Consider the following 26,043-nt stretch of genomic DNA (forward strand, 5'->3'; position numbering starts at 1 on the left):
TGGCATGAACGAACTAGAAGTACACGTGTCTGCAGAAGCACGACAGAGGCAGGAAGAACGTGCTCAAGCCGAGGGGAGGGGAAGGGAGGGGAGGGGAGGGGAGGGGAGGGGAGGTCCCCAGGGGAGACTGGAAGGTCCACGTGCCTCCCAGGGGCTGGGAGCCTCTCAGGCGCTTACACGCTTACCTGAACTGGGGCCTCTCCTCCCCACACAGTACACAGACATCTCCCCTCCCCCCATCACAGCCCTGTCACTTAGTGAGACAGCCACGGGCTTGGAGTCTGGGGTAAGGGAAAGCCCACGTGGCAGATGGGACGCGGGTGTGTGTGCCCGTTGGAGGGCACCCAGACACCAGGCACAGGATGGCCACTCGTCACCTTGGAAAGGGCAGGCCCTGCACACTGGGCGGGAGATGGGGGTGTAGCCTGTGAATGGGGCTCCAGTGCAGGGCTGCTCCTGCCCCCACCTCCCCAGGCTGGACCGCCTGCAGCTATTTGGTCAGGCCCAGAGGCGTCAGGCTCAGCTGGTTTGCCTCCCACCACAACCCTGCACATCAGGGAGGGCCAGCAGCTCAGAAGAAATCAAGGGGCCAATTCTGGGGAGGCTGAATTCCCCCAGAAGCTTTGGCAGAGGCCTCCCTGTCACCCCCACTGGCTGGCCTGGCTGAGAGTGCTGATCACGGACACCCAGACCTAGGATCCTCTGAAAAGAAAGGCCATTATTTGGGGAATGGAGAGAAGTGTGGGAGATGCCTGGGAATCCTGAAGGAAGGCAGCAGGGCACTAAATAGTAGCAGCAGTAGTTGTTAATAATAATAACAACAACAACAACAATGTATTTGTACCAGCCAGGTCCTAAGTGCTTTCTTTCTTTTTTAATTTATTTTTATTTATTATTATTATTATTATTATTATTATTATTATTATTATTATTATTTTACATATGTGTCCTTATTACCCCCACCCCCAAAGTGCTTTCTTTATATGTGTTTAATTCCCACGCCAGCTTTATAAAGCAGCATGAAGCCAAAGCATTAGCTTTAACATCCCTTTCACAGGTGAGCTAGATGAGGCTCAGAGGGACTAAGGAACTTGCCAATGATTACACATTAATTGTGCTGCAGAGCCAGGACCTGAACCCTGGTGTGTCTGACACTGAGACCAAGCTCTTGTTCCTTATCCCCAAGACATGCCACTGAGACACCTTCCTCTCACAGCTCCCTCCCCAGCATCTCAGAGCAAGGATTTCTGGACACAGATATTCCTTCTCACTGTCCCTGGGAAGCCCCTACCCCCTCCTGAACCTTTGGCAGGTAAACCTCTTCTCTCCCCGCCAGGCCAGCTGAGACCCGCAGTCCTACACGAAGGGAGGGCAGAGGCGGGGGCTCACCACCAGCAGGGGCCAGCATGTGTGCGAGGTCCCCCTGCAGGCAGGTCTGAGGCTGCACGGGCCACTTCGGCCGCCCTCCGGGCCTGGACTCCCCAGCCCCTGCAAGCCCAACCCGCCTCAGTTCTGGTTGCTGCTGGTGGGGCTTCCATCCCCTACCCCACTGGTACTTCACAGCCTGCCGCTCTGGCCAGGACTGAGCCACTTCCTCCCATTGCTCCTGCCTAGCCCCACGCCCCCTCCCTCCCGTGGAAGTCAGCCTGGCCTTCCTCGCAGTGAGGAAAAGGAAGGAAGCCATCTCTTCTGAGGGTTGCCGACCTGTGGGCCAGCTCCCCAAAGTTGCAGGAAAGAGGGTGTAATGAGGAACTCCTGCAGGCAGCTCACCCCCAGGACCAGCTGCGGGGCCTCTGACATCAGAGGCAGGAACACAGCAAAAGGAAACCCAGTCACCATGGGGCCCCAGGCACGACAACCCACTCTCTCAATCTGACTGTCTGTCGTGGCTCCATCCACTCTTCCCTTCCTCCAGGTGCCTCACTATCGATCAGTCCCTGATCAGACCCACAGAGACCCTGGGGACCTGAGAGGCTGTTAGGAGGATCAGTGGTGAGAAGCAGTTTCTCTCTGCAGAAGAAAGTAGCGTGCACCAAGAAAAGAAAACAATGCTGAACCTGCATGTGTGTTTTGCAGACACACGAGGGAAGGTGCTGGAAAGGCCTTGGGAGTCATGTGCTGATGGTGACACCAGGCCCTCCCGAGATGGCAACATGAACACATACCGTTCCCCACGTGCCATCAGCAACCCTGCCGCATGCCCAGCATTAGCTGGGAGAGTCCAGGGAGCCCTCACCACAGCGTGATGGGACCAAGCCATGGCCAATCAGGGGACCAAGGACACTTACATGCTTGGGGCATTCAGTGTGGCCATCTGAGGGAAAAGACTGTTGAGAGTCAAGGTCACACAGGCCAGGAAGGAGGTGCCCAGCTTGATGCCAGCGGCCAATGGCTCAGCTCTGATGTGGGGGTGAGCGTTGACTGGAGGACCCCCCTGGCCCTTAGAGCTAATGTTCCAAGCTCCTGCTCTTACAACCGGGGCCACCCCTACCCCACAACATACACTAGGAAGAGGGAGAGTCAGAGCTCGTGCATCTCTAACCCAAGTATGGCATCCAACAAGGCCCAAAATCTCTGAGCCAGCCAGTTCCCTGAGCACCAAAGAGGCTATCATAGGACAAAGCCCAAACTTCCTCTCCTGCCCGTAAGTCCCTGCAGACCGGCTCCTGCCACCTCTCTCACCCCGCCACGTTTGACCCATCACTCGCTGCTGCTCCTGTCTCAACGCGCTGTTCCTGCTTTGTTTCCAAGTCTTTGACCGGGCAGTGCCTCTGCCCAGGACACCTTCCTACCTTTGTCAGCTGGCCACGTCCTCCTCATCCTTCAGGCCTTAGACTGCTTCCCATGGAAAATCTCCCCTCACCCCAAGGGTAAGCCAGGAATTTCACCACGAGCCCCTAACGCCTCCTAAATGCCTACCACAACACTCAGCACAGTACATCCCAGGTACGTATTTCTTTGTCCCCAGTAACTTGCCAGCTGCACAACACTGTTCTTGGAACTTGGCTGGTATCTGCCTCTTGCGATGCTCATTCAAGACTGCACCCAAGGTGAGTCAGAGCCATGCCTGGGCAGAGGTACTGCTCACAGCCAGCGTGTCCACCCTGGGCTCCCGCCCGGCCCTGATTTCTAGTCTCCCCGATCAGAGTTCCCGTGATGCTGAGATAAAGTGGAAAGGCCCCACCTCCTAACCACCACCCCCTTCCCATCCCACCCCATCAGGGGCCCCAGGCCCTCACCAACTAAGCTAAACACAGATCCTTCTCCAATTGCTGGTCCACAAGCTACCTGCCTCTTGACTGTCACTTGCTGCCCCACATCACATGCAGGCCAACTGGAAAAGCACCAGCCCTGTCACTGCCCATGCCTCATTTTTCTTCCCCCGAGGCTTCCTGCTCCGCTTAGACCCCGGCCAGGGACAAGAGCCTGCAGGTCTGTCTCCTTGTGCGTCCTGATAGGGCTGGGCGGGGCCTCAAGACACCAAGGCGTCTGGCTAGGAAGCCAGGGGGGCGTGATGAGGAGCCCTTCTGAGGGGAGCCCAGCATGGCCCAGCATGGCCCTGCAGCCCAGGCTCACATCTTGAAAAGCTCTCTCAGATACTCTGGGGCCTTTGGCTACCGCCAGACTGGGCATGTGGCCTGGAACTGCCCAGGCCCTAGATTAGGGGTGGAGAACCTTTTTTTCTGCCAAAGGCCTTTTGGATATTTATAACATCATTCGAGGGCCATACAAAATTATCAACTTAAAAATTAGCCTGCTATATTTGGTCAAACATTTAATTAACTCACCCCGAACGCCTTGGCAGGGCCAGACCGAATGATTTCGCAGGCCGAACGCTCCCCACCCCTGTCCTAGATAGACCTTCCCTCTGGACACAGTGCCCTCATTTGCAGTGCGGTACGTCCCCCTGTCACTGGAGTTCACACCTAGGCTGAAGGGCCCCATTTCTCCCAGCCCCTGGACACATCAATCCTGTTCTCATGGGGTTTGCAAACCAGTAAGGAAGGAGACACCAGCTACAAAGAGGAGGACCTGCCTCCTAAGAAGTGTCACTTCCCCTGGGGGCATGAAAGAGCAGGCCTGATGATCTGCCCACTTCTAGTTTAGAGAGTCCCAGATTATCCTTCTCCAGACTGAACTCCAGCTCTGGAAGGCAGAGGCCAGGTAGATGGGCCAGGGAGCCAGGAGCCCCAGGGGTCTCAGCCGTCAAGCTGGTCAGGTTCAAAAGGCTCAGCCAGGGTTCGAGCCGGCTGCTGTTGGAGCTTTGATTATAAAAATGCCAGCACTAGCCTGGCCAACGTGGCTCAGTGGTTGAGCGCTGACCTGTGAATCAGGAGATCACAGTTCGATTCCGGTCAGGGCATATTCCTGTGTTGCAGGCTTGATCCCCGGTGTGGGGCCTGCAGGAGGCAGCCAATCAATGATTCTCTCTCATTATTGCTGCTCTTATCTCTCTCTCCCTCTCCCTTAACTCTCTGAAATCAATAAAAGAATATATGTTTTTAAATGCCAGCACTGAGATGCTTTTAAAGGGATCCTGTGAGAGGGGAACCTTTGTCTGATGAGCATTCTAAGGGTTTCATTCAGGTGGCTACCTCTATGATCCCCCTCCCCCAACGCCCCGTAAACATCCTCAGGATGTTCATGAAAAGCCAAGACAACCAGGTCCGTTTGATCGAGGGGAAGCTGAGGCAGAGAAAACGCACAGTCCCAGGCAGAGCCAGGCAAGGACGGAGCCTCCAGGTCAGCTTCCTCCCACCCCTGGGGGACTGGTCACCTCCCTCCTGGGCAAAGGCCACAGAGGCTCACAGGCAGCCCAGGAAAACCCCTCCCAACAGAACTCTGGAACCCAGGGGTGGTGGGGTGGAAGCTGGTGGGTTCAGGCTCTCTCCAGAAGACACGCAGCAACTGTCCCTACAGCCAGGTCCTCAGTGAGCGAACCTTTGGAGGGGGAATCACTGGGACGGGTGGAGCCCTTGGTCTCCTCACCACCCTCTCTATGCTCTACAGGGCTCACCCCACCAGAGGCTGCTCCAGTTTTTCCCTCCCTTTTTGGAAAGGCCTGGCTCCCCAGCAGGTCTCCCCTGGGCCAAGATACAGAGGAGATCACCACAGGGGCCTCCCTTAATATGACCTCGCCCTGCCTATGGTCCCCCACACCCAACACACAGACAGCCGCTGCAGCACCAGAGGTTTGCTCACGGCCCCTTCATCCACTCAACAAGCATTTATTGTGCACTAGGCTCTGGGGAGACACGGGAGACGAGGCACAGACCCTACCTACACAGAGCTCTCAGTCCAGTGCAGGAGAGACACAGAAGCAGAGATTACACTGAGTGGCCAGATTATTAGGATCTCTGAACGCATAATAATCTGGCCACTCTGTGTGTGTGTGTGTGTGTGTGTGTGTATGTATATATATATATATATATTTTTAGAGGCCCAGTGCATGAATTCGTGCATGGGTGGGGTCCGGCCAGCCTGGCCAGGGGGAGGGGACATGGGAGGTTGGCCTGCCTGCTGGTCGAACTCCTGGTCGAGGGGACAATTTGCATATTTGCCTTTTATTATATAGGATATACACTGAGTGGCCAGATTATTATGCGTTCAGAGATTAATAATCTGGCCACTCAGCGTATAATGCAAGGTGTCCCGTGCAGGGGCTAGAGACAGACACAATAGATCACCCCAATGAGAGTTTCCTGATTTGGGGCCTTTTCTGGAGCTGTTGCCTCTGCCTGGAACCTCTACGCCACTCTGACAACCTGCCTTCCTTCAAGGCCTGCCTCCTCCAGGCAGCCCTCCAGCACATGCTTTCCTTAAGTCTTTTTGAATGGTCATGCCCTTGCTCAGTGTTAACCATTATGTCATAATGCTTCTTCAATTCCCTTCTGTTTCTTTATTTTTTTAAATACATGTTTTAAAATTGATTTCAGAGAGAGGAAGGGAAAGGGAGAGATAGAAATCTCAATGATGAGAGAGAATCATTGATTAGCTGCCTCGTGCACACTCACACTGGGAATGGAACCCATAACCCCATCATGTGCCCTGACTGGGAATCCAACGGTGACCTCCTGGTTCATAGGTTCACACTCAACCACTGAGCCATGCCAGCCAGGCAATTCCCTTCTGTTTCTGCACCAAGGCTGGGAGAAGCAGGGCCCGGAGGCAGTGTGGCCCAATGGGGAGGGCAGCGGGCTGTTTGTCAGGTAACCAGGTGTCTGGTCCAGGAGCCACTATTCACTGGTTCTTGCCTGTGAGGAACTCGGGAACCCAGGGCAGGGAAGTGGGGACAAGGCCTGTGTCCGGGAATCAAAGAAACACTGTTGTGATGAGCCACTGCCATATGAAATAGCCACCTGCACTGCCCACGTGTCCAGTGTGTGTGAATACTGCTTACTGGGTAACCATTGATTCCCATCTGAGAAATGAGGAAAGGTTGGCTCTGAAAAGTAACTTATTCCAGGTCACACTGAGAAGCTAGGATTTGAATCCAAGCCTGCTGACTCCAAACCAGGTCTCTATCACAGCCTGTTGCCCGACTGTGTGGAGCTGTGGTTCTCAAACCCACCCTGAGAGATGGGTTCGTGGGTCTGCTGAGGGGTGGAGGGTGGTCCAAGGTGGGAAATCTGCAATGCTTCAGCAGCAGCCCAGGTGGTGCCCAAGTGTTGGAGCAGGGAAAGGCTAGAGGACCAGCAGCTGGCATAAAGCAGTTTCCAAGGACCCACAGCTCCTCACCCCCCAGAGGAGGCACCTGCCGGAGCGCTGTGCCCTGCCCAGGAAACGTGATGGGTCCCACGGAGCCGTGGGTGTTCTCTGCTCTCAGCTGGCCCTAGGGCTGACCGTGGCTCTTTCAGTGCCTGAGGCACAACCAAGTGCCCATGTCTACTGAGCACTTACTATCTGCCAGGCACTGTGCTAAGTGCATCTCACTTAACCCCCACTCTTCTCTGTCTCATTTTACAGGTCAGGAACGGTACACTCAAAAATACCTATTTAACACAAAGAAGACAGCAACAGGAAAGCAAAAAGACATAAGACAGATAGAAATCAAATAGCAGAATGGCAGACAAAAATCCTACCTTGTCAATAATTACTTTAAATGTAAATATATTAAACATTCCAATGAAAAGGCAGAAGTTGAGATGATGGGTTAAAAAAACACACCACGATCCAACTATATGCTGTTTATAGAAGACACACACTTCACCTGGCTGGTGTAGCTCAGTAGTTGAGCTTCGACCTATGAACCAGGAGGTTATGGTTCGAGTCCCCGTCAGGGCACATGTCCCGGTTGCGAGCTCAATCTCCAGGAAGGGGTGTGCAGGAGGTGGCCGTTCAAATACTCTCTCATCATTGATGTCCCTTCTATCTCTTTCTCCCTCTCCCTTCCTCTCTGTAATCAATAAAAATATATTTTTTAAAAGAGACATACACTTTAAATTTAAAGACACAAATAGGTTGAACATAAAAGGATGGAAAAATATATACCATGCCAACAGCAATTAAAAGAGAGCTGAAATGACTATGTAAATATTAGACAAATTAGACTTTAAGACAAAAATTCTTATTAGAGGCAAAGAAGGATATTTTATGATGATAAAAGTGTCTACCATCAAGAGGATATTACAATTATAAAGGTATACGCACCTAACAGCAGAATCCCCCAAAACACACGAAGTAAAAACTGTCAGAATTAAAAATCGACAATTCAACAATAATAGTTGGAGACTCCAATGTTATATTTTCAATAATGGGCAGAACAACTAAACAGAGATTGACAAGGAAATAGAAGACTTGAACGCTATAAAGCACGAGACCGAAGAGATATCTATAGAACATTCTACCCAACAACAGCAGAATACTAATTCTTCTCAAGCACACACAGAATGTTCTCTAGGATATAACGTAAGTTACGCCATAAAACAAATCTCAATAAATGTAAAAGGGCTGAAATCATACTAAATATGTTCTCCAATCAAAATAAGGTAAAATTAGGAATCAACAGAAGGAAATTTGGGGAATTGACAGGAAATGAAGGCTAAAAGTAACCTGTCAAGTTCTCACAGCTCAGAAAGGCCACTCCCTCCTTCCTCAGACCATGCACTCCACACCTGTGCAGCCCCAGGAGGCCTCAGATCTCCAAGGTTTGCAAATGCCTCTCCCATCCCACACGGAGCACACACTGAGCCTGATTCCAAGTTTGAGCCCAGAATTAAAACAGGTGGGGAGGGAAAGGCCTTGGGGGGCTCTAACAGCTTGTTATGCAGCCTTGCTTCTCCTTGGGAAAATGGTCACATGCAAATATTTTCACTCCCCCAACCAGTCTACAGAATATCCCAAAGGCCAATCTCCTTCCTAAAAGAAGGAAGCTAACATTTGCAGAGTACTTCCCCTGGGCCAGGCACATGACATACCCTAACCCGTGCCTACAAACTCCCCATCAAGGTGTCTTATTGTCCTCATTTTAGAGAGAAAGAGAAACTGAGACTCTGCTGTTAAAGTGGAAGAAGCAAGATCCAGAAAAATCCCTCCATTATCCTTCTAGAAAAATCTCAAGTCTATACATGTGGGTCTCAAAAGGAACGCTACACGTGAGAACCCCACAAAACCAGCTGGGGACTCTTCCCTTCCTCATGCTCCCTCCTGCTGCTGCTTTTCTTGGGGGGCATTTCCAAGTAGAGCACAGTATATAACACTCCCCCCAACAAGAAACAATCCCAGTCCCAGTCCACCAGAAACAGGTTCCCCTCAAGATCAGGGAAATCCATAAAAACCCCTGGAAATTGGGAGAGCCCTCAGGGTTCTGAGGTGAGGGGACTGCACGGGTGAGTAGGGAGCTGCTAGGTCAGTAGGATCTCACTCTGGAATAAGAGCCTGCCCATGGGGAAAGGTGGCTTGCATCCCTCTACAGAGCCAACCAGCAAAGCAGGGCCCAAGTGGGGAAGCTGAACAGATTCCAAATATCACGGGATGTCAGCGTTCACTTAGTGACCCACAGGTTGAGAACCGCGAGCAGGGTCGCCTAAGGCCATCGGAAAACACAGATATTTACATTACGATTCATTAACAGTAGCAAAATTACAGTTATGAAGTAGCAACGAAAATAATTTTATGGTTGGGGGTCACCACAACGTGAGGAACTGTATTAAAGGGCCGCGGCATTGGGAAGGTTGAGAACCGCTGGTCTGGAGTGTGGTGCTTTCATCAGCCCAGGCTCTCCTGCCTGGCCAGTTCCAGAGGGACCAAGACCTACCAGATGGCCGGGGGCTGGGGGAATCCTGCTGGTTTGGAGCAGAAAAAATGGGAGCAATATGGCTTCCCTTTACCTGCTAGTGACCAAGAAGCACAAAAAACGCCCAGTTGGCGGGGCTCAGTGGTTGAGCATCAACCGATGAACCAGGAGGTTGTGTTTCGATTCCCGGTCAGGGCACATGCCCAGGCTGAGGGCTCGATCCCCAGGGTGGGGTGTGCAGGAGGAGGCAGCCGATCAATGATTCTCTCTCATTATTGATGTTTCTCTCTCTCTCTCCCTTTCCTTTCCTCTCTGAAATCAATAAAAATGTATTAAAGAAAAAAGAAAAAAAGAAGCACAAAAACCAGCAAGGGTGGGGGTGGGTCCCTGCCTGGGGCCTCCTAGATGGGCTGCAGAGTAGGCACGGGGAGCCACTGCCTCACTTGCCCAGCCATCTAGTTAGTGTCAAGCCCTTTCTCAGGCCTGGTCAAGATCCAGGGCCTTTGCCAAATGCGCAAACATTCCTTTCGTTTTTCCAGTCTCTGAGCAGCTGCTGCAGGGCCTTTTCTCCCCGTTGATTTACTCTTCATTGTTCCTGAAATACACCCAGAGGCCTTTGGCACTGGGCACCAGCAGAACATCCAGCCCAAGCCCCAAGTACACACTAACCAGACAGACTCTCTGGGACCCGGGCCAAGCCAGCTGGAATAATGGGCCCCGGGGTCAGGCCCAGCAGCCACCAAGGAAGACCCGAGAACCCACCTGGCCCCAGCCTACGGTCCCAGAGATAATCTCAGGACTACAGAGGCTGCCATGTTTGGGAGGAGGAGCCGCGTGGAAGGTGTCCGGGAGGCCAAACTAAGCCTCTCCACTCCTCACGTGCATGAGCAACTCCCCCTGCACCCCCTCCCCCACACCCCCACTCACACAGCTGACCCCCACGGCCTGTTGCCCTCCACAGCAGGCCTCCTGGCTCAGCTGGGCTTCTGGCTGCCCTGTGAAGTGTTTGCAGATAAAGGCTCCAGAGGGTCTTCCCGCCCTTCCCAGCCTAATATCCCCACTATCAGCCAGTCTGAGGGTACCTGAATTCCTACCATCAGCACGTCATCCCAAGGGTCAGAGCACTGCTCCCCGTGCACACGAAAACAGCCTGGAGAAGTATGGGGGCTGCGTTACACAGACAGGCTTCAGGGTCCCACAGACTAGGTCCTGGCTTCTCTCATCAGCAGCCTCTCTGTTCGTTTCCCTGTTGGGAAATGGGCATAATCATGTTTGCAGCTCACAGTTACTGTGGGATTAAATGAGGCTACTATATACATGAAGTACCGGGCACAGGTAAGGACCCAATACATGTGACCTTCTCTCCCGCTGGCTGGGCAGGAGCAGCATCACTCTCAGTCTTCACCTCCTGGGGGGTGGGGGAGACGGGATGGTCTGATGCTTCTGGTTCTGCAGTTGGCTGAGAGCAGGACTGGCCAGGAGCAGGACAAGGAGACTAGGAGCCCGGGGGGGGGCACACCCGGCACACGCCTCCCCTGGACTCAGCTGTGCCAGCAGGGCCTGCAGGGACATGGTAGGACAAGAGTCCCCTGATAATACCTGGCAGAGCTCCTAGGCCTGCAATGGGGTCCCCACCCTCCTGGGCTCACTCTAAGAAGAACAATAAAAGGGAAAGTGCTAGCACCTGAGGGAGGCGGCGGGGGGGGGGGGGGGGGGCACAGGAAGTCTGAACAGGGGCCGGAGGAACCTGGGCCTGCAAGGAGCAAGCAAGGCCGCCCTGAAGCCACCACAGTGCACGTCCCACAAGTGGCAGTGCCCGCCTGGTTATTTTTGGCACCTCTTCTGCCCAAAGCCAGCAGAGAAAGGCAGCTGCTAGCAACATGGAAGGGCTGTTTACACTCAAGTGTGCAAGCCCCGCTGCAGGGACCAAAAAGAGCAGCCGCCGCCACCGAGCAGAGGGGCCTCTGCCCCTTTCTTCCTCTGCCGACCGCCCCAGTTCGGTGCAATCTGTGCGCCGCATAGCTGACATAGCGCGGGTACTTCTGCTTTCACTCAGATCCAGGCTCCCAACCGCAAAACTCACTCACATACACACAAACAGACAAATAAATAACTATGGAGCCAGCTGAGGGCCGAGCCACACCCAGGAGCCGAGACAGTATTCCTCTGGGCCCTTCCTGCACTGAAGAGGCCCTCCCAGCTCCCACACGGGGAGGGGCAGGCCCCAGGGACAGGCCCCAGAGCAGCTCCTCTTTCTGCACTCCTCAGGTGAAAGCGGAGGCCGTCGGTGGGAACCTCAAGGAACTCACTGCCTCTCAGCTTCCCCATTTGAAAAGGAAGGAGCTGGACTAGATGTTCCAACATGTTTCCCAGCTCTGGGAAGACTCCTGTGAGCTGGGAAGCCCAAGGCCAGCTGGGGGTTCGGGCAGAGCAAGGTCTGATGGGGAAGGGGATCTGAGCAGCAGCAGCCAGGTCCACACCCCAAGAGGGAGGAGAGGAAGAGGAGAGGGAAGGGGAGGAGAAGAAAGAAGGGAGGGGGAGAACCACCAACCTACAAGCATTCCCGGGGATGAAAGCTTTAGCACTTAAGCATTACTGAGCTCCTTTCTGAGCTCTGGGGCCTGCCCCTCCAGGGAACTGGCAAATTCTGGCAACAGCAGTCTGGGTTGGACCTTCTGTCTACCCAACTGCTGGAAAAAGCCGGGAATCGAAATCCCTCATCATTTTCCTTCCTCTCTGGACCCCATTTCCCCAGAGAAGGTGGGTGGCCTCAGAGGGAACCCCCTTCTGGCTGCACGCCTGGTATACTTCTCTCTCTCTAAGCTCCGGAATGAACAAACTTTGCCCAGGCTGCTCCCCTCCCCCCTTCCTGAGACCCGTGGGGGAAGCAGCATTGCCTGGAAAAAATAACGCTCACACCAAGAGCTCCTGCGGCTGGAGAGAAAGGCAGAGGGAACAGGGAGCACCTTCCCAGGCCACCGCAGTCCCAGGCTATGTTCCAGAGAGAGCAAGAGCAAAAAGCACTGCCAGGAAAGCCTCAGGGCCCCAGCCCCTCTCCTCCCCACCAGCCCCTGCAAAACACAGCCAGCAGCAACCGGGTCCCTCCGGGAGACACCCCCACCCCGGCAAAACCCCAGCTCTTTCCTGACATGTGGCAACTTTCTTCTTATATAATATCTTGGTGGACAACCCTCTCTCCCCCATTCAGTTGGTGAGAGAGCCAAAGTGATCTCTGGAGGGACAACTCCCACCCCAGGCTCCACCCAAAAACTCCATTGAGGTCACCCAGAAAGGCTTCAGGTGAAGCAAATGCACGGGGACTTTTCCCTGGGCTGAGAGAGCAGCCTTCCTCCCACCCACGTGAGCAGTTCAGCCTGAGGCCTGGGCGGGTCGAGTCCCGACTGTACAATCTGATCTCTGGGAAGCCGAGCTGAGCTAGGACAGAATCGCTTGCAAGGGTGCCCAGGCACCGGGGTCGGGCCGATTTAGGCAGCTGTGGCCAGGGCCTGGGGAGTTAGAAAAGAAGCCTCATTTGCCCTCCTACCACATGCAGGACACCCTTCACGTCCTCTTCCCTGGGAGGAGCAAAAGGCAGACAGCGGAACTAGGTGGGAGCCGGGGAAATGCTAGCCATTACCTGCTGAGTACCGACTACGGGCCAGATGCGATGCATGCGGGACCTTTTTTAGCCTTCACAGCAACCCTGTGAAGTATTATTACCATCCTCATTTTATAGATGAAGAAACTGAAGTTCAGGAAGTTAAGCAATGCCCAAAGCCATCCAGCACGTAGAGAGGCTGGAGTATGAACCCAGGTCTACCCAGGCCTTGTTTCTCATGCACCAGCCAGTTTTCCTTCAGTCACTGCCCAGGTCCTGTCCACATGCCATCCAGGAATGGTGTTCTGAGTGTGGGGGTGGAAGTGGGTGTGGACAAGTTCTGCTGTTATTCTTCCCAAGTATATGACCGTGAGAGCCGCGGTTAGTGTGTGTGTGTGAGTGTGTGTGAGTGTGTGTGTGTGCGCGCGCGCACGCACGCGCTGGGGGTGGAGGGAGGGTGATCTGGATTCCAAATAGCAGTTTCTAACCCCGAAGTTATGCTGTAATGCTTCTGATTCATAAAATGAGCTCACAGTCTCAGGGTATCCTGGATGTTGCTTTGAATGCAAATGCAGATCCCTTAAGTAAGAACTGGGGATTTCAGCACATTCCACATAGCTCTAGCCTGGCACCCATAGGTTTTTTTAGGTCAACCCCACAATCAGAGTGCTTTGGAGCTGAAACAACCCTTCCAACAGAGTGAGACCACTGGCTGCATTTCCTGCAACCTTTGGTGAGTCAGGGAAGAATGGAGTTTCCAGGCTGCTTCTAAACTGATGCATGCACATATTACAGGAAGGGCGCCAATAAGCCTGGCTAAAGGAAATGCCCGGGTTAGCAGATTCCCAGGCAGGAGGAGCAAAAGGCAGACAGCTGAACTTGGTCCTATTGGGGTCAGAATGACTGGGACACATTCTCTAGAAGGCGGGCCATAGGGCAGTGCCAGGAAACTGGGTTCACCAGCACTAGGGTCACTGGTGCAGTAAGAGTCCCAGCAGCAGGGTTCACTGAGCCCACCACATTTTTTTGAGGGAGATCTTTCACTTATTTGTTCACTAACACATACTGAACACCTACTAGAGGCAGGCATTGTGGGAACATTACAGAGCTCACACTTGAGCAGAGGCTACCATAAAGCTGAAATGTGCTTTCAGGACTTCACATATACTAATTCATAGAATCCTCGCTGCAACTCTAAGGAGGCGGTATAGAGACTCTAGCTCTGAGCTGGCGTTTTGTCTGTTTGTTTGATTTCAGAGAGAGGAAGGGAGAGGGAGTGAGGAATAGAAACATCGATGATGAGAGAGAATCATCAATCAGCTGCCTCCTGTACGCCCCACAGTGGGGATCGAGCCCGCAAAATGGGCATGTGCCCTGATCGGGAATCGAACCGTGACCTCCTGGTTCATGGGTCAATGCTCAACCACTGAGCCACACCGGCTGGGCTCTGAGTTGATGTTTTTAACTACCACTCTACAGTATATACACAAATGACTACATAAAGTGGAAATAAGTGTGGAGGAGAAGACTGAGGCTTCTCCAAAGAAGTGGCATTTGAAACAGGACTAACGAAGGAAAGGAAGAAACTCCCAGCTCCTTGTGGCCATCTCTACTCCACCACCAGCAAGGTTTCTTTCTGGGAGACCCAGCTACAGGAGAGGGGCTATCAAGGCCAAAGAGTCCTGGACTGTGCCCATTCCCCTTCCAGGCCACTAAGCCCTGTGTGCCCCCCCCGCCCCTCCCCCATCCTTCTCTTACCCCTCTCCAACTCAGGGGCCCAGGGGCCTTGGCTCCACTGGGCAGAACTTCCCTGGGTTCTGGAGCCACAAGAGGTCCTCAGCTAAGTCTGTAACTACATATTGTCTTTTTTTCCCCCTCTCTCTCTCCATTTATTAAAAGCAGTAGTCCAGTCCTAGCCAGTTTGGCTCAGTGGATAGAGCGTCGGCCCTCGGACTGAAGGGTCCCAGGTTTGATTCCAGTCAAGGGCATGTACCTCAGCTGCAGGCTTGGACCCAGGCCCTGGTCGGGGCCCGTGCAGGAGGCAACCAATTGATGTGTTTCGCTCACACTGATGTTTCTCTGTGTCTCTCCTCCTCCCTCCCCCTCTCTCTAAAATCAATGGAAAAATATCCTCAGGTGAGGATTAACCAAAAAAAAAAAAATAATAATAAATAAATATATATATATGTATATATATATATATATATATATAGAGAGAGAGAGAGAGAGAGAGAGAGAGAGAGAGAGATGAAGGGAGAGAGAAATATCAACTTGTTCCACATATTTATGCTTCATTCGTTGCTTCTTGTATGTACTCTGACCGGGGATCAAACCCACAACCTTGCCTATCAGGACCCTCTAACCAACTGAGCTACCCAGCCAGGGCTCTGACTATTTTTAAATCCCGTACTTAGAAGCTGAACTGTCATCCCCAGGGGCACTCTTTCCTAGGGTGGGGTGAGGGGCTGATAGAGGAGGTAGGGGTTCACTGGAGAGGCCATACTGGAAGTGGGCAGGCAGCCCCAGAGCAAGCTTCATGGGTGGGGGGATGGGAGGGCGCCCTCCAGGTTCCTTTCCACCTTGTCCCCTGGGAGCTACTCAGACTAGACTAATCGGCCAGAGACCCGTCCAATTAGAGTGGAGCCTGGGCCAGGGCCATGCAAGGAGGTGGTTTATCACAGTAATTGAATGTTTACACCCCTGTTATTCAGTGTCCAGAGCAGAAAAAAAAAAATGAGGACCCCGGAATTCTCAGCCTGGGAAGGTTTCTCCTTTCCCCCTCATCCTGACACCATCTAATACCTCATGGAAAGGGTGCGTTTCTGATTCTAAAGGGGCATGTGCCACACCGTCCCCGGGAGGTTCTGGAGCAAGACAGGTGACTTCCTCCCCTCAGCCTGGGCCCAGAGGAGAGGCTGCTCCTCAGAGCTGCAGTTACCCAGACCTCCAATCTCAATCCTGAAGCTGCAGGGACTAGGAGAGAGGCCGGACCTCCAGGCCACTACCAGACCTGGCTCCCCCTGCTGGAGCAAGCCAGACCTCCCCTTCCCCCAGCCGCAATCCCCCGCACACACGTGCCACCAAGGCCTTCACCGTCATCCCAGCCAGCTCTCCACCCATCCCACCGGCCCCTGAGCCGGGCACACAGGTCCCATGTGGGATGGTGGAAGCAGGAAGTAGCCAACAGAGTTCTGACCAACAAAGTTTTAAATGGGGCGAGTAACTTCCCCTTTCCTCCTTCTAGTAGCTCACTCTGGAGGCTGTGGGCTGGAATACCCAGAGGCCTCCACTTTGAGTGGCAGGTATCTCCTCCAGGTCTGCTTTCCTGGGGGCTGAGGCTTGAAAGCCCCCAGGGAGGCACCAGGCCCTCATCCAGAGTCCTGGGTTGGGGCTCTCAGAGGGGCAACCTGGTGCACACGATTCTGTTTGTGTTGAGTAGGGGAGGAGATTTGACTACCTCCAACAAGCTAGCCTTATGCAGGGGCCAGGCCAAACCCAGGCTCCTGCGTTTGGCACAGGCACCACCAAACCAAGCACACGGTGAAGCAAGCGCGGGGAGAGAGCTCCGCAGGCCGCAGCGCGCGGGCCAGCGGGGGCGGTGAGAGGGATGACAGGTCTGAGGTGCACCCGCAGCGCCGGGGTCCGTGGGGGCCAGCCCGCCCGCCCTAAACACTCTAAATTAGGGCTCTACCTGTTTCCTGCCACCCCTGCACCTCTGTTCCCAAACTTCCAGCGCGGGCAGTTCCCATGTCCACTTTCCCGTGCACACTGGAAGGAGAAGGGGAAGAGGCCTCCCGCACCAAGTTCCTGCACTTAGCGAGCTCCTCTCCGCCACTCCCGGGCCTGAGATCTGTCACGCTAGCCGGTCCCTGCAGACACCACGTTTCGCTTAGGCGGAGGAGGAGCAGCCGTGCTCCTGAGCCGCCGCCGCCGCCGCCGCCGCCGCCGCCAGCCTCGCGGATGGGGAGGGTTTTCCTGCCGGGGCCGCGCCCGGGTGGACCGGGGCCGCGCGCGAGTTGCGTAGCTGCACAAACACGGCGGCGGGTTGGCGCTGCACACGCAGCTGCGGAGGGGGGGGGGTGTGGGTCACGGAGGGGCGGGCTGCCGAGCAGCCAACGCATGTCCACACCCACGCACACCCACGCACACAGTTGCCCAGGCCGCAGAAGTTGACGCGCCGCGCCCCGAGCCCCGGCTCCCGGCCGCGCCTGCAGAGCTGCAGCCCCGGCGCCAAGCCGCCACCGCTTGCACGCAGCCGGGGGTACCTTGGCCGCCGCGCCGGGGCGGGCAGCGCCTCGCCTCGTGCAGGCCTCGGCCGCGGACCCGGCAGCCCCACTTACCTGCTCCTGCCCGAGCTCGGGCATCGGCTATCCCTTCTCCGCCACGGGCTGCCGCCTTCGGTCGCCTTTTAGACTCCAGCCGCCTGCACGCACTCCCCGATTTTAAAAACAAACAGGCGCCGCCGCCTCCCGCGGCGCTCGCAGGGCTTCCGCCAGCCCGCGCCTCCCGAGACTGGGAAGTTTGCTGGCAGGGGCCGGGAGGGACGCGCGGGCTGTCACCCTTCGCTCTGGGCGCAGGAGCCTCGGCGCACCCCGCGCCGGCGGTGTCCGCCTCGCGATCGCTCTCCCTCCCTCCCTCCGTGTCACCCCCAGTCCTGCGATGCAGTGTCAGGATTGCACTGCTCTGACTCATCGGTTGAGCTCACAGCTTGAAAAAAAAAAAAAAAAAGAGCGAGGGCGAGAGGCAACAGCGAAGGAGGAGGACTCTCTGAGGTGCTACAAAGGATTGCACAACTCGGGGCTGGGAGCGCGGAGCCCCAGCGGCCGGACGGCGCGCGCGGCCGGCGGCGAGCAGGAACCAGCTCTACCACTTCATCAGCACAACAGTCTCCGGTCGGCCTCTCCACTAGCAGGCCCAGCGCCGCCCACTTCCTGCGACCAAATAAGGCCTGGGAAGGCGTCTTTAAACCTCCGGCGGCTGGCCGGGGCTGGGGATTTCCAGCAGACCTCACCTCCACTCTGCAGCCCGTCGCCACCCTCCCCGGGCGCAGGCGGCGCCCCCCGATGGTTTTGCTGGAGCAGGCCACGCGGCTCGTTCCTTTCACTCCAAGGTCAGGAGGAGATGGTGACGAAATGTTTGGAAACCCATCGGGCCTGCCAGGAAAGTGTGTGTGTGTGTGTGATGTTGGGGAGGACACAGTCGCTTTCTTCCACAAAGAATTACTCTCTGGTTTTGGATACGGTAAATCATGCACAATCCTCTCCAAGGCACCTCATTAACAGTCTTCCCAAGTCTCACTTTTGGCTCATCAGCATCCTAGTCCTGTAGAGTTAGTTGAGAAACTGGCCCCAGCCCCTATAAAAGACCCACGTCTCAATTACTTAGGACTGATGAAAGCTGCTGGGTTTCATTCTAGCAACTGAGGCCAGAGTTCGGGCAGCTTTTCACTGCGTGCCCACGTTTCCCCTCCCTTCCCCACTGTCCCCCAGATGCCTCCTTGCCTGGCTGCCGAAAGGATTGGAAACATTTCTGCTACTCAGGAGGTTCTCTTGCTTCCCGCCCCCCCCACCCCCCATTCAATGAGGCTCCAGGGCCCATAGAAAGTCCAGGGGAGGGAATTCTGTTTTTCCTGGTTCCTTCCATTTCTATTTTTGTTTGTTGGTTTTCCAAAGAGATGGGTCAGAAGGAGATCTTCATTTGAAGGAATAAAACAACACCGAAGCATACACGATGTTCTGGCAGCCACTTTTCCCCTGTGGCCAGCCCTGACAAGCAGGTGCATCCCTTGCTTTCTCGGGGAGAAGAGGAGGGACAGCAGAAAGGGTTTCTCAGGCCCTCTGAGCCTGCAGGGCAAGGACATGCTCCCAAGCACCACCACCCCCGGCACCCCCCATCTCCTCCAGTGGATGACAGACACCATTCAGGCCTTCTGCCTAACCTCAAAAAACCCACACTTGCTCCCAAAGGGCATGACCTTCCTGTCCTCTTCCACCCTTTGCTGGCCTGAGCACCTGTGTACATCAAGCTCACACCCCACCTAGGAGGAAAAGGGCTTATTTGCACCCTGATATGACAGATAGGTCAAAGTAATGACAACTTAAAACAGTCGTATCTGCAAAATAAAGATAATTATGCTAGGGGACTGGACTAGATGAGCTATTGAAATGCCTTCCGATTTAAAAGTCATGAGTCTGTGATTGTAGGAAGTGAATGGAGGAGCTGGGGGGACCACCTCCAAAAAGAAAAGCCCAGGCTCTCGGATTTAACCTCTTCTGTGTCAGTATTGTTCATGGCACTTCTCAAAGCACATCCCCCCCACACACTGCTTAACAGCCCTGGATGTGAGAGCTTTGTCCCTCTGGATGAGAACACTGAGGGTTCAGAGAGGTTAAGTGACTTGCAGGAGATCACAGTGCAAGCCAATTGTTTGTCACCTGTCTGCTCTTATTCCTACCCCCCCCCCCCCGCCACCCCCAGAGAAAGGCAGTGAACAATTGAAGGGTCTGGTGCTCAGGTATGCAGGCCCCCAAGTAGAGACTAGACTCTCAAGCAGAGGCTCAGTGTAAAACCTTCTTGTTCTTTCCACTTGCCTCGTTTCTTCCTTCCCACTGACACCTCATGCAAGTGAGGAAAGCAAAAGCAAAACCACTTGGTCTCCAGTGCCCACTGCTGGCACTGCTGCCAGGTTCCTCTGCAGACCTGTGGCCACCCTGACCTGCTTCTGCAGCCCAGCCCCTACAGCTGGCCTCAGGCCTAGCCCCTTGAAGGAGCCCCTGAGAGCCAGTGCGGACCAGCTCAGGGATGTTCCCAACCAACCAGAATACCCAGCTGGGGAGCACATTCCTAGAAGAGCCTGCCACCACGGAGCCAGGACCCAGCCCTCCAGGGAACAAGTGGGAGCCACTCCAAACGGCACTCCCCAGCCTAGTCCCGCCAGGACGTCCTCCCTGTCCCACGCGGGGCGGCTGCTACGGACCAGGAAGCAGCACAGGAGTAGAGGCAGATGGCAGGATGCATGAGAAACAGAAGGCAGCGACCTGGAGGAGCTCTGCTCATGTTGGAGCAACGTATCCCTTCACCCCAACTAAACTCCCAAATGCAGGCCATCTCAGAAAGGAAGAGAGGAAGGAAAAGCCGTGTGTGTGTGTGTGTGTGTGTGTGTGTGTGTGTGTGTGTGTGTGTGTGTAGGGGATGACGGCTCAAGACTGGCCAGGTGGCCCCTGCCTGGCAGGGGAAGCCTACCTCGCAAAGGCAGGCAGATGAGGAATTGTAAAGAAAGCTGCGGCTCTTCCGAGAAAGCCCTGAAGGTCAGTTTTGCTGCAGATATGACAGTGCAGAATCACTGGCGTGTGAAGTGAAAGTTTTGGTTTTAGAAGCTCCAGCAAGCCCTTCCTACAGGCTTCTGGGGCAACCAAAAAGGATGCCCTTTGGGGAAGGAAAAAAAGGGGCTTTTCTCCACCATCGACCTTCACAAACTGCAGAAAAGAGAGGAGAACAGAGTTTCAGTTCACAGGGAGTGTGTCTGCTGAGAAACACTCCAGGAAGCAAAGCGCCCGAGACAGGATTCCAAACTCTGGGCCCCTGTGAGGCTAGAATATGGCCTTCGAGAGGCTTCCTGGGGCTGCATCGCTCTCTGGACTTTGCTCAGAGTGATCTGCCCTGAGTCACTGCCCTGAGTGGCCAGCACGAGTGTCCATTTCTGGGACAGCCTGAGGCCCTTAGGCTTCCAATAGTGAGTTTTGTGGTGTGTGAATTATATCCCAATAAAGAGGGGGGGAAAGCTTTCAAGAAAGCCAGCTTCTCACCACCGCACCCCTCCCCCCCAACCTCCATTAACTTTCTGCTGCTATCATTCACTGTTTAAAAGAGGGTTTTCCTCCTCCCCCAGTCCCTTGCTTGCCTTCCTGTTCTTTTTCCATTGTCCCTTCTCTGTCAGGACCTTTCCATTGAGGCCAGCACACACGGTGTGTACAAGCGAATAATCAACCTTTACCGGAGTGTGGGGAACGGGGGTACGAATACAATGGAGGAAATCACAAGCCCACAATGCTGGGACTGACTTTGGGTCCCGCCTGACCAAAGCTGAAGTGCTGTGCGATCTTAGGAAGTCGACACATGCCTTCTCCGAGCCCACGTGCTGTAAAGTATTTATTACACAAATAATGAAAGAATGCCCACCTTCTAGGGACTTGGGAGAATGACAGGACAAAACACTGCCTCCTAACTGCATCATGGCTTTGTTCATACAAGACATTGCAATTATTATTTTCTTTCTAAATCCCCTTTTCCCCAAACCAGCTTCTTCTCCCTTTCAAGCACCTAGTCCAGGCAAGATTTTTTTTTTTACCCTTTTATAAGATAGTAAGTCCCCTCTATCAGCCTCAGGGCAACCCTCTCTTGGGCTCTGCCCAGAGAGACTCTTTCCAGCGTCAATTCAGTGTCCCCTCCTGGTGTCCCTCCCAGGCTTCTCTCCCGGTCCCTGCTTTTCATGTCCTTTCCACCAGGCGTTCCCACAGTGCTGCCTACCCAGCCTGAACAGGGACACTCTTTGGTGGCTGTGCCTTCTCTGTACCTCTTTTTGCCCTGTCCTTTCTGAGTGAGCTGGAGCTCAAAACCACCCAGCCATTAAGTTAAGCAATTGTTTGCTGAGAAGTCCCAGGACTGTCTTTCACCCTTGAAAACCCAGGGGACCCTCCTCCTCAGTTCACATTCACTTCACCTGTTCCGGGGCAGGGCCGTGCCTGCCACACCAGCCCACAGCTGTCCTCATCTCTTGGCCCTCCCACCTACCTTCCCCCCCCCCCCCCCCCCCCCCCCGCCCCGCTTCTCTTGCAGGCTTGGGCCAGGTTCTGACTGCCTTTGTCAGGCCTGCGAGGGAGCTTCTGCAGATGTCCCCAGTTGCTGCTGTCACTCTGGGAGAGACGTCTGGCTGGGCATAGGGAGAAGGAGGACAAAACAGGTGTGGCTGCCAGGCAAGGCCACGAGGACGGAAACACCCTTTCTTCTCAGAGCCCGGGCCATAAGCTTCCCAAGCGCCTCCCTTCCTTTCAGCACCGCTCCATGCCCCTGCAGACCCAGACCCAGACCCAGACCCAGAGAGGCGCCGTCACTAGCTGTTCTCTGGAGCTCGGCTTCCCTACCTTGTGGCGGTGGGCCAGGAGGAACAGAACCCCCGAGATCCAATGGGACATGCGTTAAAGAATTTGAAAAATTGCTTTGGAGAGAGAGACATCCATCTGTTGTTCCACTTATTTATGTATTAGTTGGCTGATTCTTATATGTGCCCTGACAGGGTATTGAACCTGCAACCTTGGTGTGTTGGGATGACACCCTAACTCAGTGGTCGGCAAACTGCGGCTCGTGAGCCGCGGTTTGCCGCTCTGTTGACTAATGAGTTTGCCGACCACTGTCATATACTACCCTTTACCTCTTTGCACACAATATGCCACAATTGCCTAATCCTCACAGCTCCCAACTACACGGTAACATTTAGTCTACCAGTGGTCGGCAAACGCATTAGTCAATAGAGCGGCAAACCGCGGCTCACGAGCCAACTGAGCTACCTGGCCAGGGCAAGCATTATTTTAAAATGAAAACAAGTACTGATACATCATGTACTAGAATCCAACATTCATATTCATGGGAGTGTACAGATTAAAAGCACAAGCTGAGGCCTGAGTCCAAACCTTGGCTCACACTAGCTTGATGACCTTGAACAAAGCACTTAACCACTTGGTTTTCTCATCTACAAATGGAATGATAAGAGCTTAAAACAGTATGCGGCACATGGTAAGTCTTTTGTAAGTGCTGGCTATCATTTTGTCTCATCTCCTAACTGTTCCCCTTGCGTCTAGTCTTGCACACTTAGCATCCACACTGCCATCACCTACTGGAAAAAAGCTCCCATCACCTACTGAAAAAAAGCTGACAGTGGTAGCCAGCCTGTTTGGCATTTACACTTCCGGCACGATCCTGCTTTGCCCCACTTCCCAGCCTCAGGCCCACACAGCCAAACAACCTGAAGTTCCCCAAGATGTCTGCATTCTCAGGCATGCTCCTCCTACCGCCACCTTCATCCACCAGTTAAACACATACCCTGGTCTCCCACTGGACTTGAGCTGAATGGCAGCTCTTCCAGGAAGACTTGCTTGATGCCTCCACGCAGAGGCAGGACACGAGCGTGCACACTGCTGGAACCCTTCCGTGTTTCTTTATCAGGCTGGTGCACCATCCTCCAGCTGCTACGGGCTCACAGCTGCCCCCTTCTCAAAGACAGTCTTTGCTGGGAGAGAACACTGCAGCCAGTGATTGACTGGGGGAAAGGAGGGTGTTGAGGAAGAAGTGGATAGGTCCAAAAGGTTAGCCCTCTTGCTTCAAGGTGGGATCAAGGTGGTGCAATCCATGCTCCAGGGCTCCCTGTGGGATCCAGCTGTAGCAGCATATCCTTCCTCGCTTAGCTTCTCACCCAGCCCTCGTCTGCTGCCCTCACTCCCTGCCTCCGACAGCACTTCCTAAATCAACCCCAGGCACCCCAAACTGTCTCCGTCTTTGTTCCTAAGGATCAGAAAAGCCACTGCCTCCCCTGAACTCCCATGGCATCCTGTTGTTTATTTTTACTCCACCCCCTATACACTTTCCTACTGCTGCATGCTGTGCCATCTATCTCTCTACTAGGATCGGGGTCTCTGAAGAGCACAGAGATCTTAGGGACCTTGTGTCCCCAGTGCCTGCACAGTGCCTGCCCATGGTGGGTGCTCAGTAAATGCTTGTTGATACATGCACGCATAAAATAATATATGTGAAAGTTTAAGGGAAGCAGTACAATTTAACATATTCTTTTTATGACTATTCTATTTCTTCCATTTTACATCTCCCCCCATCTTAACATCTCTGAAATCAGGATGCGCCTTACGATTGATAGCATGGCATGGTTTAATAAGCAGCATTGTCTCTTTCATAGTTGTACATAAAATCATGGTGCAACTTATAATCACTGGCTTCTTAGGTTCAATGTTGTATGGTATTTTTACTACTGCTGCCGCTGCTGCTGCTACTACTACCTTGAAGCTTGATCTCCTGGGTTCTGGGCCTGCAGGTCCAAGTCCACAGAGCTGAGAGCCCCATTACTTGAGCTCAGGACTATTGCACAATCAAACTCTCATAAATGACCTGCAATTTCCCGGGATCAGAAGGAGGGCTGTGTCCAGACACCTCTGGGAACTCCCATGAAAGCAGGCCAGTGTGAGACGGAACAAGCTCTGAACTGGTAGTCAAAAGAGTGAAGTTCTAAGCCTGAGCCTGGTTCTTCTCCTAATTTTTTTGGATGACCTCGCGCAGGACCTAGCAACACATTTACTGAGCAGCTACTAAATGCTTGGCATGATGCCAGCCCACTGGATCCACCCCGCACCCTGAGAGGAAGCCATTATCCCCATTTTATAGATAAGGAGGCTAAGGTTCGAAACGTTTCAACACCTCTTCCCAGGTCATTCAGATGGAATGTGACTGCTAGACTTCCTCAGTCCTTCTCCCTGCTATATGAGGGTACTTCTCTGGGCTTGTGTTCTCCAAGGAAGGAAGTCAAATAATGAGGGGTCACATATTGGAGGCTCACAAACCACTCTCCCCTCCAGATATATTTTATCCAACCTATATAATGTGTTTTATTTTAATTGACTTAAATTTGCTGTCAACATTTTTTTAATATCAGGAGGTTTAAGCTAAAAAAGCAGAATTTCTGGTTTGTCATGAAAAAAATACGGTAACACTGGCAGCACTGAGCCACCTTCCGGGAGGTGGAGCCGAGTAGCCGTGCGAGGGGAGTAGCTGTGCCAGGGGAGTAGCATTATGAAGGTAACAGCACTTCAATAGGAGCAGCACTATAATGGGACTCACACATCCTAATTTCCCCCCGGATTCCACCCCTTCCAAGGTCACCGGTCACTGTTGTTTATCATCTCACACGCGCTGTTTTCATGCCCACAGCCAGCCTGTCATTGAGATTGCCCCTGTTCCCTACAGGCCTTTGCGTGGGTGACCACAGCCTGTGGCTCCTCCCAGAACCTCTCCAAGGAGGTCACCTGAGGAACCTATTTTGGAACCACTCAGACAAGCCCCTGCCTTGAATCGACCTCCCCTTCAGCCTTGGTCACAGAGCCCCCCAGTGTCTGTCCCTCCCACACCCTCCCACCCCAGGAGGGTTCCAGCCAGGAGAGGGATGAGGGCCCGAGTGGCTGAAGTCGGAAACCAGGCAGGTGCGCAGATGAGTTAGCCCAGGTGAGGACAGGCCCCACCCGGGGAAGGAGCAGTGAGGAAGGCAGGACTTTGTGTTTCCCAATATACGTGGAAGTGGGAGGCTCCACAGTGACAGGAGATGAGCATGGTGTGACACAGGAGGAAACACAACCAGTAAATCATCAGGAGGAAGAATGTACAGTCTCAGCAGCAATTTAAGAAATGCAAATTGGAACACCATGAAGGACCCATGATGGCCAGTGCCAGTGGAAAATAAGAAAATAAATAAACAAGAAAGCTGCTGCTGGCAGGGCCATCAGTAAACAGCTGCACATACATCGCTGTGCCACTGTAAACGTCGAGTCTTTCTGGAATGTGATTGGGCATTGCCCCACAAGAGTTTAACACCTTGCCCGGGTAATTATGGTCAGGGGACCAGATCCCATGAAAATAAACTAAAATTATTTTCTAAAAAGAATTTTGACAAAAGTTGCTCATAGCACTTGTTGAAATCCGTTCAGATTATGGCGTCGCATGGTAACAGAATTAAATTTTTAGAAAGGGGACTGACACATGGCAACATTCTGATGAAACCATCTGATGAAATGCTCAGTGACAAAGCCAGCACAAAGAAATGATGGAGGTAAACTTAGAAACTATGTCAAAACCTCCACTGGCAGCCCGGGTGGCAGGGCTCAGTGGCTGAGTGTCGACCTAGGAACCAGGTCATGGTTCGATTCCCGGTCAGGGCACATGCCTGGGTTGCAGGCTGGATCCTTAGTGTGGGGCGTGCAGGAGGCAACCAATCAATGATTCTTTTTCATCATTGATCTCTCTCTCTCTCTCTCTCTCTCTCTCTCTCTCTCTCTCTCTCTCTTCCTCTCCCTTCCACTCTCAAATCAATAATAAAAATATTTTTTAAAAAAACTTCCACAGGCATATTAGCAGCAATCAGAAGAGAATTCTGAACAATGTA

General features: G+C 53.6%; 1 protein-coding gene across 12 annotated transcripts in view; it reads right to left on the reverse strand.

Moving 5' to 3' along the window:
- MIDEAS (mitotic deacetylase associated SANT domain protein) overlaps positions 1 to 26,043 on the reverse strand; it is a 66,129-nt gene that overhangs the window by 22,417 nt on the left and 17,669 nt on the right. For 3 of the 12 annotated variants that reach the window (XM_079769145.1, XM_079769154.1, XM_079769149.1), the window contains one exon: positions 10,318 to 10,481. The exons of 4 other annotated variants lie outside the window; for them this stretch is intronic. The gene's annotated coding sequence lies outside the window, so the exon portion shown is untranslated. Of the gene's footprint in view, positions 1 to 10,317; positions 12,295 to 16,524; positions 18,336 to 26,043 lie in introns of those variants that run through there. 5 more of the 12 variants (XM_079769155.1, XM_079769150.1, XM_079769148.1 and 2 more) reach the window with 5 other exon arrangements.

The sequence above is a fragment of the Cnephaeus nilssonii genome (assembly GCF_951640355.1).
Source record: "Cnephaeus nilssonii genome assembly, chromosome: 4".
Taxonomy (NCBI): Eukaryota; Metazoa; Chordata; class Mammalia; order Chiroptera; family Vespertilionidae; genus Cnephaeus; species Cnephaeus nilssonii.